We start from the raw sequence: 11,891 nt of genomic DNA on the forward strand, positions 1-11,891 counted from the left end.
GTTTTGTTTTTGAAAAGAAATAAGAATTGGGCGTTGATTTTATTGATTATCAAAGAAAAAACAAGTACCAATCAAAATGAAGGTTTTTCAAAATGTTGTAATGTTTCAGATAACGGTACTTGCAGTTCCAAAATTGATGCGTTGGAAAAGAAAATTCAAGAATTAACGTTGAACTACACAAACATTATCAATCAACTGCCAACAACAGGTAACACCATACATATAACAGCGTGCAGGAGCAATACAATATATATTAGCAATGTTAACTGATAACATTATAACATTAGACAACTGAACACATTTGGTTCGGTTTCATTCAGTCAAATAGTTCAAACGGTAACAAAAAAGTTTACCACTTCTGTATATTTTTTTTTGAATAAATGTGAAAACATGTAGTACGTTTAATAATTCATCTGGTGTTTAGCGTTTGCCTATGTCATTTTAATTTTATGTTCGAATTAAAGAGTCGTTAAGTATCCACAAAACAAAAACATGCTTTAACGAATATTCAACAGAAGCAGGAAAGATATCTCATGCATGGTACGACCACGTGATTTAGCCCAACAAACCAAATGCAAATCGTTAATTTTTTTGATAAGTCAATTGTCAGTTATGTTTAAACCTTGATAACTGAATGGATATAGACATATGCTCTTATCAGTGGACTATAACGATACATATGCATAGTCGCAGTTCTAGATACTTAGGTGTTTTGGTTTCTTTAACAAAAGGAATGATTTTTATGGAAGTATTTGGTTTCTGTTCGATTCTGTGAAGCATTGAACTCCTAAATCACTGATTAATCAATTTTTATTTGAAAACTAAAATCACTGATTGATCAATTTTTATTTGAAAACTAAAATCACAAAATTTGCTGAACTCTGAGGAAAATTCAATCGTAAAGGCCCAAAGCAAATGAAAAAATTAAATGACAAAATACAAATGACAAAATACATTAAACGTATGGACAACAACTGTCATATTCCTGACTTGGTGCAGGCATTTGTAAACGTAGAAAACGGTGATTGGAACCTGGTTTTATAGCGCTAAATTTCTCACTTATGACAGTCGCATCAAATTCCGTACTATTTACAACGATGCGTGAACAAAACATACTTAATAAATAAAACTCAAAATATGGGTATAGCAGTAATCACTGTGTTACAATTCAAAACAAACAACCATTTACAAAAAAACACAAAGACATATATCAAATTAACAAACACATTCATTGCTTCGCCTGTCTGACGTGAAAAAATGTAAACATGTAAATAGGAAGACATTTAGTCGTTCAATATTTATTCAGAACAGTTATAATTTCACATTGGGCATGGTGATGTACAGGGCTAACACTGTATTTATTTTACAGTAAGCTGTCAGTCACCATACCAGAAGATAAGAGATGGCTGTTACTTGATCAGCAACATAACTGGTTCTGGTGATGAAGCATTTGTACGTATAATAATTCCATTAGATGTATGTTTCATTATAATACTTTATTCTGATTGGCTAACTGCCGATCACGTGTTATTCCTTGAGCAATTGCATAACTTAGTAAAACTTATCATTCATGATAACACGTGGTCCCACAATAAAGTGCACAGCGCTTCATACAAAATGTACTTTAAGACAACGCTTTTCCACCTAAAAAAAAATACAAAAAAAAGCCTTCAATTCTTACTAATAAGAAGGATGTAGTGTTTCTAAATGAAAAATATAAAGATAAGAATTGTTGCCTAGAAACACATTTCGAGACCACATGATGAAGATGATAACAACTACCTTATCTGATTGTATTGAATCGTTTGTTTGGAATCTGTTCGATACAAGCAGAAAAAGCCCTGGTGAACGTTTGGAACCTGAACATTTTCTATTTTTAGTGTTGCGAAATGAAACAATTTTGAAAGTTCACCTTTTTCAAAAGAACAAAAGGGAAATTCAAACTTATTAGTAAAAATTAAACTAGCAAGCTTATGGCTAAAACAAAACAAAAAACAACAGTATATAAAACACAACTTAAAAAACCCCAGAAAACTGAGTAAGACAAACCCTACGAGATACATTTGAGATGATCTCATAAACTATAAAAGGGTAAGCAGATCCCATGGTCGTTTATTACCTATCTTATTTCTCATAGAAACAACTCCGACGATAAATATCATTCGGATGATCGAATTCGAGGAAAATAGGACGGGATAGCTATTATGAAGATATTTGAAGAGTAAAACAGAAATTCAAAAAAAGGTTAACAAAGTCGTAATTACGTTCGTAAAATTTTCGAAGGGATGGGTTCTCGAAACAATTATTCTAATATCAACTAATCATTCTTAAACAGGCACGATGCACAAATCTGGATGCATACTAGCTAACTGGAATACTGGAAGAGGCCATGGTCATGCAATTATTTCTTCAGCAGATGAATACAGGTAATGTTAAAAAAAATATCCAATTAGTAGAATTCATGTAATGTACATATCTTGTCGATTAAGACCTAGATATGCGTATCAATTGTACTGTTTAAATTATTTAAAGATGTTGATATGTATACAAAACAGATGTGATATGATTTACAATGAGACAACTCTCCATCTGAGACCAAACAAAATATAAGTTCAAAGCTAAAGGTCGAAAATTAGCAAACCCACAACACAGAGTAAGCTACAAAAAAGCAAATGCTTTTCTGTCTGACTGTGTATCATACCAATTTGATAGATTGTTTTGCACGTAGAAATGTCGAAAAAGAAGCAAGATATTAATATTTATTTTAACTTATACATTGAACAAAAAAATTTGAACATGAAATTATTAATATGAAAACACGCAGGTTACAATGATAACATTAGACATAATCATTTAAATATGTTTTTTACTTTTCATGATAGCGACTACGATGATGTTGCTTATAATAATATCAATTTATTTCAGGTGTGCACTATTTTGTTGGCGGACGCAATATCAACAGATATCTCCCAGGTGGAGATTGGATGTGGATTAAAAATGGTAATGCAACACAAATGACAAACTTTGCTTTTGCAAATGGACAACCAGGAGGGACCGCTTTAGATGAACAAGACTGCATGTTATTCTATGCTAATGATAGATATAGGTTTTATAATGTTAGCTGCCACCATAGTAACAGCCGATGCGGTTATATTTGTGAAAACTAAAATGGACTAGATCATCGTTTTTACATTGAAAACAAGTATAATCAGATTTGTGTTTGTGTAATAGAGTGCATATATTGCAATACAATAAAAATGTTTACTGCTTTAATCTTTATTTTTCATTTCATAAGGAATTTATTTTTGTAACAGTGGCCATGGCAGTTGATCATAGCGGAAGAAAGTATTCAAATATGCGTATTATATCCTGCATTTTTTTAATGATGAATATATAGTCATTACTATATATCACGTTCAAATTTCATTCATTGGCTTATACGAGTGAGATAATGTACCTTGCTCCATGGATAAGCGGCATACTTTTTTTATATCACTCTCTCGTCTATACAAATTAAAGAATGGTAATTTAAAGGACAATCAATTGAATTTACATCAAGTAATTGTAAAAGACAATGCCTTAATTTTACGTTTTGACTCAGATGACTGTAAAAATAGAAAAATAAAGCATCTTGCTTCTGTTAATTTGTGTATTACCCATACAGTTGTTATGTATGGGACATCATATAAAAATACTTATAAAATAAATCTAACTGTACAAGACAATATTAATAGGACATTCAGTATAAAAAACTAAATAATACATATAGATGAGAGGTAATAAATCAGATTGGTACCCTTCGAAAACACATTGTCAATCTTGGCTTCGCCGCTATTGAGGAAACAATCTCCTCTATCAACATCTTAAACTCTATTGATACAATACACAAGTCATCAGATTTCTAAATAATTTAGTTCAGGTACTACCTGTAATTAAAGGAACATTCAAAAATGTGCATCTGGTGCTGACAAATAATTGCTTTCAAGGTTACCAGAATTGAAATTTTAAAGCTATTTCACGATAACAATGAATACACATAATCAGTCAAGTTAACAATGTATTTTTCTAGATTTCGTTATCATTCAGATGAGTATTTAACACAAACAATTGTCAGCACAGCAACGACTGTAAAAAATGTAGATATGGTAATTGATCCAATCTCCGATCACATGGGAGGAATACGATAACGGTGGAATTCAGAGAAGTAATTTGAATGGACGAAACATATCAACTGTACTCTCAGTAGAAATTCTTGTCAAGTACGCTTGACATAGTTATAGCAAACAGGTGTGTTCTTAATCGTAACAATTATATCATGTTCTCCACTAATGCCATTCTCAACGACAGATTATCAATAATGTAAAGTAAAATCACATTAGATAGTACTAAGAAATATTCACGTACGCAAATATGATCTACACGTATACATTTAAAAATAATATCTGTTTAAAAACTTGAACAATGTCATAAGGGTACCTTGTTATCGAAAATCATATATATATATATATGTGTAAAAGTATTCAGTTACAATAACTCACAATGGATTGTAGCATACCAATGTGGACGTTTATTTTAAGTCCTTTTTTCTTGAACCATGCGCTTGTTTCGTTGATAAAATTCATCCTTAATGTATATCTGCTTGGCAAAACGCCATTCTATTATGTGCAGCAAGCAGTTCGTATGTTCGCGAGTGCAGTTAAAATCAATACTAACGTATTCACATCGTTGTTGAATGATTCGTTACATATAATTTCAAAGAGTCAGTTTTCATCTAAGGATCTTTTTTTTAAGGAACATTTTTAAAATCATTTCCTGAACAAATATTTTCTATTAAATGGTAAATGTGTTTATGTTTCGTTATTATAGGTGGATATACGTCAGTGCATGTAATAGATCAAACTGTCAAATACAAAGATCAAGATTAAATGGAAATAGTATTTATACTTTGATAAACTTTACGACGTATGCACCAGCATGCAGCTTACGAATAGTAGCAATAAATAATTAACTTTGTTTTTGTATTTGACTGGTGTAAATAAATGGTATGGTAAATATGGTAAAATAACAACATAGTTCATAAAAAATTGTAGGCTTGCAATATTAATAATGACGTACTTATGAACAAAACGGTTCGCATTTTGAAATATTACCAAACGATGAAAATAGTCAACAACAGGAAGTTTGATCAATGCAAATGTTTAGTAACAATTTGTTAACCAATGTTGAAGGAATACATTTTGTATAAATTTTACTACTGTATCGAGTGTGATACGATATTTATCAATTCGAGACAGTTAAATTTTCAATTTTAAAACACGAGGCTGTCGGGAGTTAGTAAATATCATATAACACGATATTTGGAGGTGAAATCTGTTTCGGTAAGAAAGTTTAAACAACATGCAGGCAAACTTATTCCTTCTTTTTCAATGATCTAAGACAGATGTGTTAAAGGAAAACATAGGTTGTGACTCTAGTGACTGAGGCGACGAATGCTCATGAAAAATACGTCTTTTTGTAGATTCGTAAATGATTTGTTTTTTTTTTTTTGGGAATTATACAGAATCTGTAACAACATAAATGAAACATAAAACACTATTTTTACCTAAGTTCAAACGACCTAATCAACTGCTTCATGAATTAATTCCCATATTATTTTTTTTTCGTCTATTTGACTCTTTTGTGCTTTTGGCAATAACCAAGAAAGCTAAAATAGATTAAGAGAAATCACGCAGAGAACAAAATGGTTAATTTATAAGAACACGACACAAACAAACAGGATGAAAATTGTTTTTAATCTACAAAGAAACTTCAAAACAACCAAAACAAAATCGCTAGACATCAGTATTATAAATAAGATGTTTTGCTTTTCGATGTCAATGTCGGATTCCTTGTTTGTAAAATGACATAGTACCATACCCTGTTCAAGTGATCTATATTTGTTGATATTAAGGTAAATTAAAAATGTACAAAAACACAATTCATTTAGTAAGAACTGTTGTGGTCAGAAGAAGAAATGTAGGAAAAAAACATTACATACCGGCCTTCCTCCATCTTGGAATTTGAAATACCAGAAATCAATCGGTCTGGGATCTTTTATTAAACTTGCAAATTTTGATAGTAGTAGGTAATTCAGGTGTAAGAATTTTTATTTCAGTATAGAATATGACATGTTTTATCATATTTATGAATGTAGTTTTGGAAAACACAGAACCCTTTTGTTTGATTCAATTTTTGCCAACTTTGCCACATAAGGCGAGGCAACCCAAATGTAAGTGCAGATAATTCAGATAAAAGTATTTTTACAATAGAATGTGTTGGAAATTTACCTATTTTATTATGTAGCAAGAACACGAGTCACGTGATCTCGTTTTTTTTTTTTCTCTTTCTTATGTGAAAGCATAATACAAGAGCTATCTTCTGATATGTTATCTGAAAATTCTATGTAGTAGTTTAACATTACAACAGAATGATATAAACTACATTTTGGCAAATCGTGTGGGTGCGTGGATGTTGCAGCATGTAGCTCAATGCCGTATTTGGCATGGCCATAGCTGCGCTCGCAGCATGAATAAGAATTTTCGAATTTTCGAATCAGCTTGAATAGAAATTTGGAATTCCCGTATCGGGCACTTGTTAATTTGCTCTCGACAAGAAAGCAGGTGGTACGAAGATTAGTTAAACTATCCAAAAAGAAGATGCCTAGCAAGAGAAATGCTATAGTATCGCCATCAAGGGCCATGGTGAAGTAAAAGAAGAACAAGCAGCAGGACAGGAGAAAAAAGAGTGCAGCACGAAGAAATTGCTGAAAAGAAAAATGGAGAAGGCTGGAGAAGACCTGCAAAGAAAACCAAAGAAGAGGTCGGACATGTGGTGGCAGAAGTACCTGAGGAAAGTACTAACATCTCATCAGGTAATGAGTCGGAGGAGGATGCACGGGCATTCCCCTCTTTGAGGCACGAAATTTCAAGTAATTCCATTGGTTTCACTCCGTCTCAAGGACCAAGCGTTCATGACACAGTTGGGGAACACGTGTCTTTTAAAATTAAAGAAAATATTTTGGAAGGAAAGTTTATAGAGCTTCATTCTCTTTTGAAAACGCAAAAAAGAAATGGAAGAGATTGACGAGGGCGATTTGAAATTAAAAAGGGGGAAAATTTGCATTGAAAAAAGATCGTCGGGGGTTTATTTGTCAATAAATGAATATACTTCAGCATTCATGATTTTTATGAGATTTACATTGAGATTTACATTGAGAAATACAGCACAAGGGCACAGGAATTGTTAAAATATATGCGCGATATAAGATTAGCGGCAACAAGATCAGAAAACTGGGCCACGTATGACGAACAATTTAGGCTTAAAATAGAAAAGAATCCAAATTTATCTTTGTGAAATATACACGGTGAACATTGGCTATTACACATCACATCAGTACATAACAGTGTGTCAGTGCAATCACAGGGTAGAACCACCTATAATATCATACACATACAAAAACCAGCAGAAGTTAATTTTTTAATTATACGTTAGTAACATCAGACGTGAATATAGATAGTAATACTCCCTTAACTTGAAACTGTGAATCGTTGAAGTATAGATATATTCCCTATGGCCATGAAATTACAGAGGAACTCAATGTCGTCCAGGACAGAGAGGTTAAACACTTTTTGAACAAAGGACCAAAATATCGTCCTCCATCTATAATAGATTGGAAAGAGTGTCGTCAAGTCACCAAAGATGCTGTTTCCTCGTTTTGTAAAAAATGGTGTAAACGGGAAAATTTGATAAAAAATCTCTTGATTCTTTTTTAAATAAATGTATGAATGTGGTAGAATATCACATTTTGAAAACAATTTAGAAGTAAATAATAGAGTACATAATACACCTATTTCAAGAATAAGAAATAAACTTCAAATACTTTCAAAGCAGTTTGTGTTTGTATCGGCCGACAAAGCAGCCAACAATGTGGTGGTGGTATGCCATAAATACTACACGGACGTTCTTAAGAATGAAATATTAAATTATCTACATTCAAGTCCATCCGCTGCACAGAGAGTCATATAGTAAATAGTTATCAAAGGTACCAGGATTATAATTTAGTACGCCAGACGCGCGTTTCGTCTACATAAGACTCATCAGTGACGCTCATATCATAATATTTATAAAACCAAACGTTGAAAAGCATTTGGGGTCCAAAATTCTAATAAGTTGTGCCAAATACGGCTAAGGTAATTTATGCCTGGGATAAGAAAATCCTTAGTTTTTCGAAAAATTCAAAGTTTTTTAACAGGAAATTGATTAAAATAACCACATTATTGATATTTCTGTCAACACCGAAGTATTGACCACTGGGCTGAAGATATCATCGGGGACGAAACATCCACCAGCAATAAACAAGCATATTACAACCACATCAAAGCTTAAGGCTTCTTCTGAACATTTGAAGGTCCCTACTATGTATTGGCTACATAAACTACACAAAAAAACATTTAAATATCGTTTCATCTCAGCCTCTAGTAAATATATGAACATAGTGGTATAAACCATTTTTGGAGTATACAAGTTCTTTGGATGTTTTAGATAAATTACGTGCTTTTGATGGTCCTATTGATTCTGTTAATAGTTTTGACTTTTCCACTTTTTACACTACACTTCAATACTATCTTATTTAACAAAAGTTGTCCCATTTAATTAAATGGTCGTTTGATAAAGCAGAATGTAGATATATTTGCTGCAACTCATTTAAAGCCTTCTTCTCTAATGAGAAAGGTAAATATGCTAGATATACTTACTCTATGTGTGATGAGATGATTGAAGCTGTTGATTTTATCCTTGATAATATTAACGTACGTTTCGGAAACAAAGTTTATCGACCGGTTGTATGTATCCCATGGGCGCTAAATGTACCCCTTTTAACAGCAGACTTGTTTTTGTACTGTTACAAATCACAGTTTATGAACTCAGAAAAGACCCGTCGAAATTGCATTAAATTGATTGATCAAATTAACAACACTTACCGTTATCTTGATGATATTTTTTCGTTAAATAATCAATAATTTTCTCTATATACTGCTGAAATTAACCCCCAAGGAACTTACTTTAAATCAATCAAATTTATGCGGTAATAACTGTCCTTTTCTGGATTTAGATATTTCGGTTTTAAACGGGAAACTACACACTAAAATTTACGTCAAAAAAGACGATGTTTCGTTCCCTATTGTTAATTTTCCATTTTAAGATGGTGATGTTCCTTTGAAACCATCTTACGGTGTTTATATATCACAACTTGTTCGCTATGCCCGTGTCTGTTGTGACGTTTTTGATTTTAACGAACGCAACCTATGTATTACTGCCAGTATTAAACCAGGGATATCGTTATCATAAATTACTTTAAACCTTTACTAAATTTGTCCATAGATATAAAGATTTGGAATTGAAGTGTGGTTGTATCTGTACAAAACGTATTTCAAATGGGATAGCACATACTCATTTTTACGGAAATGATGTTAACCGTGCCCGGAAATTTAGAAATGATCCGTGTAAACTTGTCGCTCCTTTAAATAAACTTATTCTTAAAGGTAACCTATTCAATACAGTAATAAGATCATTGAATATTGTTTTTATTGGTATGAATATTAATGTTGTTATAACCAAATTAAAAGCTTACTGAATATTACTAGTATGTTATATTCATATACATATTCATGGTTCTGCAATCTGTCGATACATGTAACTTGGCATTGCAAAAAGTCATGTTTTTCTCTAACTGTTTATGACGTCTTTGCACTAAATCCATTGGATGTTGAATGTGTACGGATTGATAGTTTAGTCTTAGATGCAAGATTTATTTATAAGTTGTTAGTGGCTTTGAACTAGCTGTCAGATTACAACGAGTACTATAAGATCTGTTCATTATGTATATTGTGTCGGGATGAATAAATACCCGGCCACGTCGACTTTTATTTTTGTCCATCTGATGGGGTTCGTGTTGTTTATTCTTTGGTTTTCTATGTTGTGTCATGTATACTATTGTTAGTCTGTTTCTCTTGTTCATTTTTAGTCATGGCGTTGTCAGTTTGTCTCAGATTTATGAGTTTGACTGTCCCTTTGGTATTTTTCGTCCCTCTTTTAAGCCTTTTCGGCTGATTTTTATAGTTTGTTTTTATGTTTTACTGTTATATATCAGGTTGGGATCCCGCTAACATGTTTAACTCCGCCACATTATTTATATATGTGCCTGTCCCAAGTCAGGAGCCTGTATACTCAGTGGTTGTCGTTTGTTTATGTGTTACATATTTGTTTTTCGTTCATTTATTTACATAAATAAGGCCGTTAGTTTTCTCTTTTGAATTGTTTCACATTGTCTTATCGGGGCCTTTTATAGGTGACTATGCAGTAGGTGCTTTGCTCATTGTTGAAGGCCGTTTGGTGACCTATAGTTATTAATGTCTGTGTCATTGTGTTATTTTGTGGATAGTTGTCTCATTGGCAATCATACCACATCTTCTTTTTTAATATTATAGAACAAATACACAAAATCGTGTTAATAATAACTCAAATGCAGCTACACTTTCAAACAATAGAACACTTCAACAATTACATGTAACTATTGGAAATGTAAATATGTCATGTAAATACTATAATAATGGTAATGACTGTCCCTACTTCCCTCGTTTTAAACACATATGTGAAATATGCAGTGGCAAACACAGAAAGGCCCAATGTAATAATCGTTCCCAAGGAAGAAGTAACAAAAAGTTTTAATCTTCATTCATTAGGAAATACTCCTATAAAAGCATCAGTCTTGGAAAATTATTGAAAATTCTACCCACTTAACAATGTAGCACATTATATTATATCTGGTTTTAAATACAGTTTTTATTAAAATATTTTGGCTCTAGGGAACCAAGGGAGAGTTCCAATTTAAAAAGTGCATTACAGCTACCCAAAATGTTTAAAGTAAAATTAATGAAGGAAGTTAAACTTAGCTGTATTGCTGGTCCTTTCAGATACCCACCGTTCCCCACACTTCAGGTATCACCAATGGGGCTAGTGTCAAAAAAGGATGCCGATTTCAGACTTATTCAACATTTATCCTATCCGGAGAATAATTCAATAAACGATGTTATTGATAAAGATCAATGTTCAGTGCAGTACAGTTCAGTTGACGGAGCAGCATGATTGATTAATACATACAAAGCATTTGCCCGATTAAGTCAGTGTGACGTAAAAGCGGCTTTTCGTTTGTTGCTAAGTGACTTGTTGAGGATAAAATTCAGGGTGCATATTATCTTAATAAAATGTTCCCTATGGGGGCCTCAATAAGTTGTGCCTCTTAAGAGCCAGTCTGTGATAAAACCATGCAAAATGGTCCAAATCCAAAATATTCCAATCAGACTGATATTTTGTATTTTAGATACCTTATATGTTATAACTATTTGTGCATAATATTTTGAAAAAATATTCAGCCATTATTTGTGTATGCCGAACATTCGATAATTGTCTATTTCTGTACTGACAAATGGCCATTTCAAGCCTATTTTAGGGTATTTTGACCTGATTTTTTTTGTTTTATAGAAAAAAATACAGTTTAATGATAACAAATATCTTAACTAACAACTTAAATTGAAAGGAAATTATGATAATTCAAAAAGTTGTGAGATTTCTCAATACCCCTACTAACAGGTTGAAATTGCATGGTTTTGAAAAAGTGCCGATTCAGCAATATTTGTATATTTTTAAAGGCTTGAATCTTGTAAGATCATGTTTTATTTTCAATAAAATGTAATATTTCATGAAGCTTATATATTTATCTACAAAATGCAAGAAAATGGTGCTCGGCAAATAATACCTTCTTACGAGAAAATAATAATTAAAGATAGGCGTGATGG

Source organism: Mytilus edulis, chromosome 14 (genome assembly GCF_963676685.1).
Source record: "Mytilus edulis chromosome 14, xbMytEdul2.2, whole genome shotgun sequence".
NCBI classification, from domain to species: Eukaryota; Metazoa; Mollusca; class Bivalvia; order Mytilida; family Mytilidae; genus Mytilus; species Mytilus edulis.